The sequence below is a fragment of the Salmo salar genome, chromosome ssa13 (assembly GCF_905237065.1).
Source record: "Salmo salar chromosome ssa13, Ssal_v3.1, whole genome shotgun sequence".
NCBI lineage: Eukaryota > Metazoa > Chordata > Actinopteri > Salmoniformes > Salmonidae > Salmo > Salmo salar.
This window is the reverse complement of record NC_059454.1, coordinates 24,875,777-24,888,105: the sequence shown is the minus strand read 5'-3', so window position 1 is coordinate 24,888,105 and position 12,329 is coordinate 24,875,777.

The window sequence follows — 12,329 nt, the reverse complement described above, 5'->3', positions numbered from 1 at the left end:
AAACCAGCAGGCTCCGGACCTCGTAGGGTAAGAGTTGAATACCCCTGCTCTAGACAGTCAAGGCAGACCTGCCCATTACACAGACTCACTGGGTACACACTGGTTGAATCAATGTTATTTCCACATAATTTCAATGAAATTACGTTGAGCCAACGTGGAATAGACGTGGAATTGATGTCTGTGCCCAGTGGGGAACCTTTGACTCTGACTTGATTACGTAAGACAATACAAAATGAGTACTGAAAAGATGGGCACTTGCATCCCAACTGCCACTTGTCAATTCCCAGTTTACACTTTTTGGACTTAGGCGCCCCCGGAAAAATGCTTAGATGGCCCTCACAATGATTTCAATGGAAGGAAAATCCCTGACTACATTGACAATCACAGAGATGGAACGTAGCTAGCTAGCTAGCAATTTTGGGCACAGATAAACAGTGTGTAGCTGCTTGTGCTTTATTTATGATAGTTTGACAGCTTGCTGATGATGAAGTTGTTGACATGTTCTCAGAAACCAGTCCTGCTTGCATCCAGCAGCAGCTGACTCCATACTGTCTGCAGTGCACTGATTCATTTTTTCATGCACATATTTTTTGTAGAGAAATACTGCACCAAACTCCTTAGCTAGATGTAAAATTGCATGACTAAGAAATAATCAACGTCAAAATTAATCACAGATTTATTGATTTATCTTATATTAAATCTGACTATTTTGAAGAAGTGACTCAAGAGGGATAAACAGCAGTAACTGCCAGGATACGATAAAGCGAACATTACATACCCCAAAGACTCACATTTTCTTAATGAGCCACAGAAAAACACATGCAGAACCGGTTAGTTCAGCCGCTTTTTAATATATGTAGAGTCATCTAAATTATGTTGCCACGAGCAGCACCACAGATATTGCGATGAGCGAGTTGCAAGACTTAGCGCTCACACAGTCACACACAGTATCTGCACATGTGCAAGGATTAGTTCGCTTCACACTGTTAGAGCGTGGTAGGCACGGGACCAAAACAGCTGAGAAGTTTAGCTTCATGTTTCAACACTCTTAGTTCTTGCGGAATATGACCCACAATGCTATGACCCAACTCTTGTTTGTCCCTCAAACTCAAGTGCTTTTTGTAAGACCTTGAGGAAATAGGAACTTTCCCACTCAAAACATAAAGTAGACAGAAGAGTTCAAGATAGATATCAAGAGGCTTTTTCTTTCAGTCAACACTTGAATCATTTTTTATTTATTCATTCAGAAAAGTTTTTTTCTAATTTCAATAAACATTTTACCAGATGCTTTTATCCAGTGCAACTTGGGTTAAGTGCCTTGCTCAAGGGCACATCAACTGATTTCCACCTAGTCAGCTCAGGGATTCGAACAGCAACTTTTCAGTTACTGGTCTAATGCTCTTAACCACTAGGCTACCTCAAATATCATCTGATGAAACTTGAGGCAAGTGCTAGGACTGGCTTCTCTAGGGGCTGAGAATCTCTGGGATCTGGGGATGTGGAGGATGATGATGAAACATAACACTACTACAGGAAAAACACAACTAAACGCAATAAACTGTCAAAAACTTAAACTATGCATTTTCTGTGTACCAGTTGTGTCTGCAAAACAACATCCAAAGTCAAAGTCTGGCAGTGGAGGCTGCTGAGGGGAGGACGGCTCATAATAATGCTGGAACGGAACGAATGGAATGTTATCAAACACATGGAAACCATGTGATTCCACTAATTCCGCTCCAGCCATTACCACGAGCCTGTCCTCCCCAATTAAAGTGCCACCAACCTCCTGCGAAGTCTGGGTATATGAGAAAAGAGCTAGAGGTACTGGCATGTTTTTTTTCCCCCTATGCTGAAAACATCAGTGATTTTACTGTATAATTAGTGGGACTTAAGGGGTTGTGAAGCATTTGGCCCTTGTTTCATGAAATTAGGTTTTCAGTTTGATGGCAAAGTGCCATCATTGCAAATGGCTGCTCTTGAGGCCACAAGCAAAATCTCAGCGAGATGAATGGGAAGTCACTGTCATAAATTATTTCAATAGTCAGAATAGAGGCATACATGGGAGGGGAGATGGTAATTGCAGATAAGATCACATTCAGACAAATATACAAAATAATTATATATTTTTTTGCTGAGCAGGCATTGAAATTAAGGACAGCCCACACATTTTTGTCTATTAAATGAAAAAGTTATTAAACTAGGACAGTGAGATTACAGGACTTTAATAATAATACCAAGGATATTCATAGTTATTACATACTGTAGTCATAATTTTAATACAGAATTTGCCATTAGTTCAAGTGTTGTTACAACACACCCTTTTTTATAGTACATGCTTTCTAAATTCACCGTCTTCACATTTATCTGCTTCAAGGCATTTATTTGTGCTCTTCTTGTGCTCATCCTTATTATTATCAATATCGTTCTTATTATCATACTCACTCTAATGCGTTCTTGTCAGAGTTGCAACTTTTCCCCAGTTTTAGGCTCGCTATTGAACATTTACTGGTAATTGAACATTAACAAACTGTTGTGAGACCTGCACTGTATGAGTAATTGATTGTGATGGATGCGTTTGTGGGCATGTGTGTGTGGCTTGCTGCTGGTTGGGTGAGCGGGCAATGTGGAGCAGGCAGTTGCTGTTTCTGTGACTATGAAGCTGTAGTTACTCGTCAAGCCTGTAGATGGGGGTGGTACTCTTCCTCTCTGTGAAAAGACTTCCTGGTAACCTCACAGTTTATTTATTTTATTTTTTATTTAACCTTTATTTAACTAGGCAAGTCAGTTAAGAACAAATTCTTATTTACAATGACGGCCTACAGTTGAAGCTGCAGGGTATTCAGTCAGAGCTGCCAAAGGAAAGGGTTATGGACCACAGGGTGTTCAAAAGCTACAGGTAGGGGCTCTTATGGATTAAGCTTTAATATGTGCTGCAGAGTTAAGGAGTAAGTCGATGACCAACAATGCCAGTGTAACAGAGGCATAGTGCAGTCAAAATGCAGTTTTTCCAGTGTTGTAAAATCAGCTGTCAAAACTAACACTGTAAAAGTTTGATCAGTGCTATTTCCTGATACAGTAGTTGCTGGTTGAAAATACAATCTACACAGGACCTTCTAATCAGCAGGTTTGCATGGGTGGAATTTCAGCTTTCCATTGTGACATCACCATGCGGTAAATTGGTTAATAGAGCAATAACAAAGAGAGTTCCAAACCTTTCTGCCAATAACAGCTAGTTTTCAGTTTTCCCCTCCCACTCAGATCACTCCCAGACAGTCAGCAAAATTCTTGCACATTTTTTTCTCCTAAAAAGATATTTTTGGCCATTTTAATAAAAATCTATAAAAAAATTGTCACAGGGGCCAAATACAACAGGTATAAACTTTACCGTGAAATGCTTACTTACAAGCTCATTCCGAACAATGCAGAGTTAAAAAGTAACACAATAACGTAACAAGGCTATATAGAAGGAGTACCGGTACTGAGGAAATGTGCTGGGGTACGAGGCAGTTGAGGTAATATGTACAAGTACAGTGGCTTGCGAAAGTATTCATCCCGCTTCACATTTTTCCTATTTTGTAGCCTTACAACCTGGAATTAAAATTGATTTTCACAACATGCCGTCAACTTTGAAGATGCAAAATATTTTTATTGTGACACAAACAAAAAATAAGACAAAAAAACTGGACACTTCAGCATGCATAACTATTCACCCCCCCCAAAGCCAATACTTTGTAGAGCCACCTTTTGCAGCAATTACAGCTGCAAGTCTCTTGGTGTCTCAATAAGCTTGGCACATCTAGCCACTGGGATTTTTGCCCATTCTTCAATGCAAAACTGCTCCAGCTCCTTCAAGTTGGATGGATTCCGCAGGTGTACAGCAATCTTTAAGTCATACCACAGATTCTCAATTGGATTGAGGTCTGGGCTTTGACTAGGCCATTCCAAGACATTTAAATGTTTCCTCTTAAACCAGTCAAGTGTTGCTTTAGCAGTATGTTTAGGGTCATTGTCCTGCTGGAAGGTGAAACTCGGTCCCAGTCTCAAATCTCTGGAAGACTGAAACAGGTTTCCCTCAAGAATTTCCCTGTATTTAGTGCCATCCAACATTCCTTCAATTCTGACCAGTTTCCCAGTCCCTGCCGATGGAAAAACATCCCCACAGCATGATGCTGCCACCACCAAGCTTCACTGTGGGGATGGTGTTCTCGGGGTGATGAGAGTTGTTGGGTTTGCACCTGACATAGCATTTTTCTTGATGGCCAAAAAGCTACAATTTTGTCTCATCTTTCCAGAGTACCTTCTTCCATGTGTTTGGGGGGTCTCCCACATGCCTTTTGGCAAACACCAAATGTGTTTGCTTATTTGTTTCTTTAAGCAATGGCTTTTTTTCTGGCCACTCTTCCATAAAGCCCAGCTCTGTGGAGTGTACGGCTTAGTGGTCCTATGGACAGATATTCCAATCTCCAGGGTGTGGAGCTTTGTAGCTCCTTCACGGTTATCTTTGGTCTCTTTGTTGCTTCTCTGATTAATGCCCTCGTTGCCTGGTCCGTGAGTTTTGGTGGGCGGCCTTCTCTTGGCAGGTTTGTTGTGGTGCCATATTCTTTCAATTTTTTAATAATGGATTAAATGGTGCTCCATGGGATGTTCAAAGTTTCAGATATTTTTTTCATAACCCAGGCCTGATCTGTATTTCTCCACAACTTTGTCCCTGACCTGTTTGGAGAGCTCCTTGGTCTTCATGGTGCCGCTTGCTTGGTGGTGCCCTTTACTTTGTGGTGTTGCAGACTAGGGCCTTTCAGAACAGGTGTATATATACTGAGATCATGTGACAGATCATGTGACACTTAGATTGCACACAGGTGGACTTTATTTAACTAATCAAGTGACTTCTGAAGGTAATTGGTTGCAACAGATCTTATTTAGGGGCTTCATAGCAAAGGGGGTGAATACATGTGTAGGCAACCACTTTTCCGTTTTTTATTTTTAAGATTTTTTTTGAAACAATTCATTTTTTTAATTTCCCTTCATCATTTTGAACTATTTTGTAAATGTCCGTTACATGAAATCCAAATAAAAATCAATTTAAATTACAGGTTGTAATGCAACAAAATAGGAAAAACGCCAAGGGGGAAGAATACCGTTGCAAGGCACTGTAAGTAGGGGTAAGAGTGACTAGGCAATCAGAATAGATAATAAACAGAGTAGCAGCAGCGTGTGTGAAGAGTGTGAAGGTGTCTATGTGTGAGTGTGTGTGTGGCATCAGTATGCATGTGTGTGTGTATGTGTTTGTTGGAGTGTCAGTGTAGTATGTGTGAGTTTGTGGGTAGAGTCCAATGAATGGGTCAATGAAAATAGTCCAGGGATTCATTTGATTAACTGTTCAGCAGTCAAATGGCTTCGAAGTAGAAGTTGTTCATGAGCCTTTTGGTCCCAGACTTGGTGCTCTGGTACCACTTGCCGTGCGGTAGCAGAGAAAACAGTCTATGACTTGGGTGGCTGGAGTCATTTAACCTTTTTCGGCCTTCCTCTGACACCACCTGGGATAGAGGTCCTGGACGGCAGGGAGCTCGGCCCCTGTGATGTACTGGGCTGTTTGCACTACCCTCTGTAGCGCCTTGCGGTCAGATGCCAAGCCGTTGATATACCAAGCCATGAAGCAGCCAGTCAAGATGTTCTCAATGGTTCAGCTGTAGAACTTTTGGGGGATTTTTGGGGCCCATGACAAATCTTTTCATCCTCCTGAGGGGGATGAGGCGTGGTCGTGCCCTCTTCACGACTTTGTTGGTGTGTTTGGACCATGATAGGTCATTAGTGATGTGGACACTGAGGAACTCGAAGCTCTCAACTCGCTCCACTACAGCCCCATCGATGTAAATGGGAGAGTGTTCGGCCCTCCGTTTCCTGTATTCTACGATCAGCTCCTTTGTCTTGCTGACGTTGAGGGAAAGGCTCTTGTACTGGCACGATACTGCCAGGTCTCTGACCTCCTCCCTGTATGCTGTCTCATCGGCGTTGGTGATCAGGCCTACCACTGTCGTGTCATCAGCAAACTTGATGATGTTGGAGTTGTGCGTGGCCACACAGTCGTGGGTGAACAGGAAGGGGCTCCCGTGTTGAGAGTTAGTGCTAGCGGATTGCATGTTGCCGACCCTCACCACCTGGGGGCGACCCGTCAGGAAGTCCAGGATCCAGTTGCAGAGGGAGGTGTTTAATCCCAGGGTCCTAAATTTAGTGATAAGCTTAGAGGGAACTATGGTGTTGAACGCTGAGCTGTAGTCAATGAACAGCATTCTCACATAGGTGTTCATTTTGTCCATGTGGGAAAGGGCAGTGTGGAGTGCAATAGGGATTGCGTCATCTGTAGATCTGTTGGGGCTGTATGCAAATTGGAGTGGGTCCAGGGTGTCTGGGATGATGTGCTACGGGGCGATAGTCATTTAGACAGGTCACCTTGGCGTTCTTGGGGACAGGGAATATGGTGGTCTGCTTGAATAATGTAGGTATTACAGATTGGGTCAGGCAGAGGTTGAAAATATCAGTGAAGACACTTGCCAGCTGGTCAGCGTATGCTTTGAGTACACATCCTGGTAATCCGTCTGGCTCTTTGGCCTTGTGAATGTTAACCTGTTTAAAGATCTTACTCACATCGGCTACAGAGAGCGTGATCACAAAGTTGTCCAGAATAGCTGGTGCATCGTTCAGTGTTACTTGACTTGAAGCGATCATAGAAGGCATTTAGCTCGTTTGGAAGGCTCGCGTCACTGGGCAGCTCACGGCCGGGTTTCCCTTTGTAATCCATGATAGTTTGCAAGCCCTGCCACATCCGACGAGCGTCAAAGCTGGGGTAGTAGGATTTGATCCTAGTCCCGTATTGATGCTTGCTCGTCGAAGGGCGTAGCGGAATCTGTTATAACCGTGTGGATTAATTTCCCGCTACTTGAAAGTGGCAGATCTAGCCTTTAGCTCAGTACGAATGTTGCCTGTAATCCATAGCTTCTGGTTTGGATATGTACACTGCTCAAAAAAATAAAGGGAACACTTAAACAACACAATGTAACTCCAAGTCAATCACAATTCTGTGAAATCAAACTGTCCACTTAGGAAGCAACACTGATTGACAATAAATTTCACATGCTGTTGTGCAAATGGAATAGACAACAGGTGGAAATTATAGGCAATTAGCAAGACACCCCCAATAAAGGAGTGGTTCTGCAGGTGGGGACCACAGACAACTTCTCAGATCCTATGCTTCCTGGCTGGTGTTTTGGTCACTTTTGAATGCGGGCGGTGCTTTCACTCCAGTGGTAGCATGAGACGGAGTCTACAACCCACACAAGTGGCTCAGGTAGTGCAGCTCATCCAGGATGGCACATCAATGCGAGCTGTGGCAAGAAGGTTTGCTGTGTCTGTCAGCGTAGTGTCCAGAGCATGGAGGCGCTACCAGGAGACATGCCAGTACATCAGGAGACGTGGAGGAGGCCGTAGGAGGGCAACAACCCAGCAGCAGGACCGCTACCTCCGCCTTTGTGCAAGGAGGAGCAGGAGAAGCACTGCCAGAGCCCTGCAAAGTGACCTCCAGCAGGCCACAAATGTGCATATGTCTGCTCAAACGGTCAGAAACAGACTCCATGAGGGTGGTATGAGGGCCCGACCTCCACAGGTGGGGGTTGTGCTTACAGCCCAACACCGTGCAGGGTGTTTATCATTTGCCAGAGAACACCAAGATTGGCAAATTCGCCACTGGTGCCCTGTGCTCTTCACAGATGAAAGCAGGTTCACACAGAGCATGTGACAGACGTGACAGAGTCTGGAGACGCCGTGGAGAACGTTTTGCTGCCTGCAACATCCTCCAGCATGACCGGTTTGGCAGTGGGTCAGTCATGGTGTGGGGTGGCATTTCTTTGGGGGGCCGCACAGCCCTCCATGTGCTCGCCAGAGGTAGCCTGACTGCCATTAGGTACCGAGATGAGATCCTCAGACCCCTTGTGAGAGCATATGCTGGTGCGGTTGGCCCTGGGTTCCTCCTGATGCAAGACAATGCTAGACCTCATGTGGCTGGAGTGTGTCAGCAGTTCCTGCAAGAGGAAGGCATTGATGCTATGGACTGGCCTGCCCGTTCCCCAGACCTGAATCCAATTGAGCACATCTGGGACATCATGTCTCGCTCCATCCACCAATGCCACGTTGCACCACAGACTGTCCAGGAGTTGGCGGATGCTTTAGTCCAGGTCTGGGAGGAGATCCCTCAGGAGACCATCCGCCACCTCATCAGGAGCATGCCCAGGCATTGTAGGGAGGTCATACAGGCACGTGGAGGCCACACACACTGCTGAGCCTCATTTTGACTTGTTTTAAGGACATTACATCAAAGTTGAATCAGCCTGTAGTGTGATTTTCCATTTTAATTTTGAGTGTGACTCCAAATCCAGACCTCCATGGGTTGATAAATTGGATTTCCATTGATTATTTTTGTGTGATTTTGTTGTCAGCACATTGAACTATGTAAAGAAAAAAGTATTTAATAAGATTTTTTCTTTCATTCAGATCTAGGATGTGTTGTTTAAGTGTTCCCTTTATTTTTTTGAGCAGTATATATACAATCACTGTGGGGACGACATTGTCAATGCACTTATTAAGCACACTCTCAAGTTTTCCGTTTTTTTGTTTGTTTCACAATAAAATATTTTGCATCTTCAAAGTGGTAGGCATGTTGTGTAAATCAAATGATACAAACCCCCCAAAAATCAATTTTAATTCCAGGTTGTAAGGCAACAACATAGGAAAAATGCCAAGGGGGTGAATACTTTCACAAGCTACTGTATATTCATCCTGAATGAAGTGTCTGAGCTGTGAGTTGAAGACCAATGACGTTAGATTCCCTCACTCTCACAAAGATGTTTTACTCGTAAAAACACATACGATTAATTAAATATTTAATCAGTTGTCTTCAACACAACTGATTCAATATTTTATTAATCTTATGTGTTTTTATGTGTAAAAAAATAGTAAACTTGAAACTTTAAGAACAGTAAAACTTTTGTCTTTAACAATATATTTTATCAATAGAAGTTGGAAAAAAGGTAGTTGCATTGATAACCACATCAAACCATATAAAAGTAACACAATAAAGATGGCACTTTAACAAGCCTATTTCACACCATAGTCTGCTGAATTTGCAAGATTTCAGCACAAATGAAAATGTGGCCCATGGATTGATGTTTAAGCATTATTCAATGAAGAATATGGCGTTCGACTAGCCACGTGTGAGGTGCCTATGCAGTTACAAGCCTGCTAGAGTTAGGGGCTGGTGGATGAGCAATATCCACCTTCGTAGTACGGAGGAAGCCTGAGATGGAATGTGAAGCTAACTGAAACTGGCTGGCTTTAGAAAACCCTGAGTAGATCTAGTTTCAACCGTAGTAAACCCCTCATCTGTGTATTTATTTAATGTGTCCTGCAGATTTAAGGAATTCGATTACCAACAATGCTAGCTGTGTATCTATTTTAGACTCGACCAGTATCCTGACTCTAGCTGCCTCTTCACCTTTTCTCTTCACTTTCTCACCTCTCACTTTCTCTCTCTCTATTTCCTTGTCTTTTCATCCCTTCTTTTTCTTTGCTTCACTCGTTAATCAAGCAAGTTTTTCCCTCCCTCCCTATGTTTAGTTTGGCGTTGGGCAAAGACCACCAACACCGACCTCCCAGTCACCTCACACTCTTGTCTCTTTTATCTGTCTCTGGCTGAGGTGATCATTGTGAAGGTTTTCTTTGAGCGCAGATGGCGAGCTACAGGGAGCTACATGGACTACACAGGCTAATGGCCAACTGCTAGCTTGCTAGCTCCTCTTTGTGTGGGCGTCTGGAGGTAAAGAGTAGAGATACTATGACAACCAGCAGAGATCAGGAATACAACAATATCAATCAAATGATAAATCATTCAGAAAAAAGTACAGTTAACACAGAGGAATGTTCTAATCTCATGATCCGGAAAACAAACAATTAGATTGGGAAGTAAACAATGGTCTCATCAGCAAGACGTGATCACTTTGCAAAGAGGGTGATTAATTCAAGCCGACTGAAATGTTTTAGTTCTCACAACAATTGGTCAGGGCCAGAGCTGAAATGGGCTTGACTGTTATGAAGAAATAATATTCTACACAGAGGAAAGACATCATGGTTTGCGTTGTGGTGAATAGTCACCGTCTCTCCATCTATCGTCAGCGAAAAAAGAAAGTCCAGAAGAACCTTTGCCAATTAACAATTGATCCCCATGCTTGAGATGTTCAATAAGTGCAGTTCATCTGAGTGTCAGTGCAGCCATGAATATCCACAATTCATTGTCTGAGCTCGGTCGGCCGTAATAGAGAGAAAGGGGTCAGGCAGAGACAAACATCAGGAGGACAGAAGTTCATGATGATCTTTGTGATCTTCTGATTCTCTGTCAACTCCAAGTTTCATGTTCCCCATCACACAGTTGAGAGGTAATTTGCTCTCAAACAGAAAAAGCAACAAAGAGAGAATCATCTCACGAGGAGGAGATCTGTCACTATTTGTCTTCAGTAGGCTATGGCAGAAAGCAGCCAGCTCTTCCCTACTCGCGGTTAATGACTGCTTGACTGAGTAGGGCAATTACCGAAGATAGATTCCATTATACCATTTACATTGCTCTAAATTAGATTACCTAGAATCTGTTCTATTTGTGGACGATGGTTGGGTAGTAGAGTACGACAAGACAAAGATGCACATTATAGATGTAAGCCCGAAGGAGCTCAGAGAACCTGTGGTTTATATGGGATTTATTACGAGGAACTACTTATCTTAATTGCTGATTTAATGTGTGGAGTTTCTCTACATTCTCTCTTTGTTTGACCCTGTTGGCTATTTCTGTGTCCATCTGTTCCTCTCTCGCTTTCTCTATTTTGGCAACACTGCAAATATTCAAGAGGGAAGTCATCTTAGATTGTCAGTCATTTTAGCTTAATGTTAACAAATAACACAAAACTGTGGGAGACTATGGAGTTTGGAAACCCTAAATGACAGAAACAGAGGAGTAGCTAGCAGGCAGACCAACCATGATAACTGTACTGTGTTACTAATTAGCAGTGATCAATCAGGTGAGTGTAGGAGCACCCACTCCAGAGAGTAAGGCAATGGGTTAATTATGAATTAGACTGGGACTGCCCTCTCTGGCTGAAATATATAACAGTATCATCATATTTACTCAACAAACCTACATGATCTTTGTATGTGAATACTCTGCTGTCTTATAGAAACAATTTGAATTTGAAGAATGGGGAAGAACATGAAGGAGTCGTCTCCGTGTTGCGGCTGGTACAGGCGAATAAACTGTTATATGCCAAACGATGTTAAAGAAAACATCTGTTACCCTTTAAGGATTAGTTCTCACCCATCACGCACCCCTCCCAAACATCCTGTCTGTACTGTCAGACACATCCTTATTGTACTGCTCATCATATTCCATAATTACCTCTATTTTCTACTTGCTGCTGCATCACTCAAACATTGTGCTTTAAGTAAGTGGAGTTCAAGTGAGAGGCACCTTGTCAAAACTCCTAATTGAAGGAGGTGATGGGGTTGGATGAGTTGCTCTGACACCAGAATAGGATTTGATTACTCAGCTATGACAGCACTGAAGGCTTCTTTAGAAAAATCTCAGAGGCAGACAGACAGGGAGGTATGGTGAGGATTGTGTGATAAAAGCACAGGTATGACAACACAACAGGCTGAGTTACAGAGCTGATTACAGAGAACTCAATCCCCTATGATGCTGCACTCTCACAGCAAAACACTGCTCACTGTGCTGTGTGCCCTCACTTCAACAGGAGAAAGTTCCATCACGTATGACACCATAATGCTATTACATTTAGTTAGTTAGGGGCTTAGAACAGACTGGAAACGAGAAGGGACTGTATTTGCAGACAGTATATTCACTACGTTCGGGCAATGTAACTTGTCTCAGACTTTCACTCAGGTTATGCCTGAGATATTTTCAATGTTTTTGACCAAGGCCTCAAAAGTCTAATGAGTTACCATTCAAATTTTTTTTCAGACTGATTCGCAATTTTTTTGTTGTTGCATGCAACAGCCATTACATAACCAACAAAGCCCTCTTATGGCCACGTTGTGACAAAACTGGTTATTGTATGTAACACCAACAAGCTGTGAGTTATTCCAACAGGCAACATACTGGTGAGCCTAATCTCACACACAGAGATAAGGGTGAATTATTCCACCAGGATTCCCACTGTGTTGTGTCAGAGAGGTGACATTTAACAGCGATATGCGCTGAGGAGAAAGCTGCATTTTCT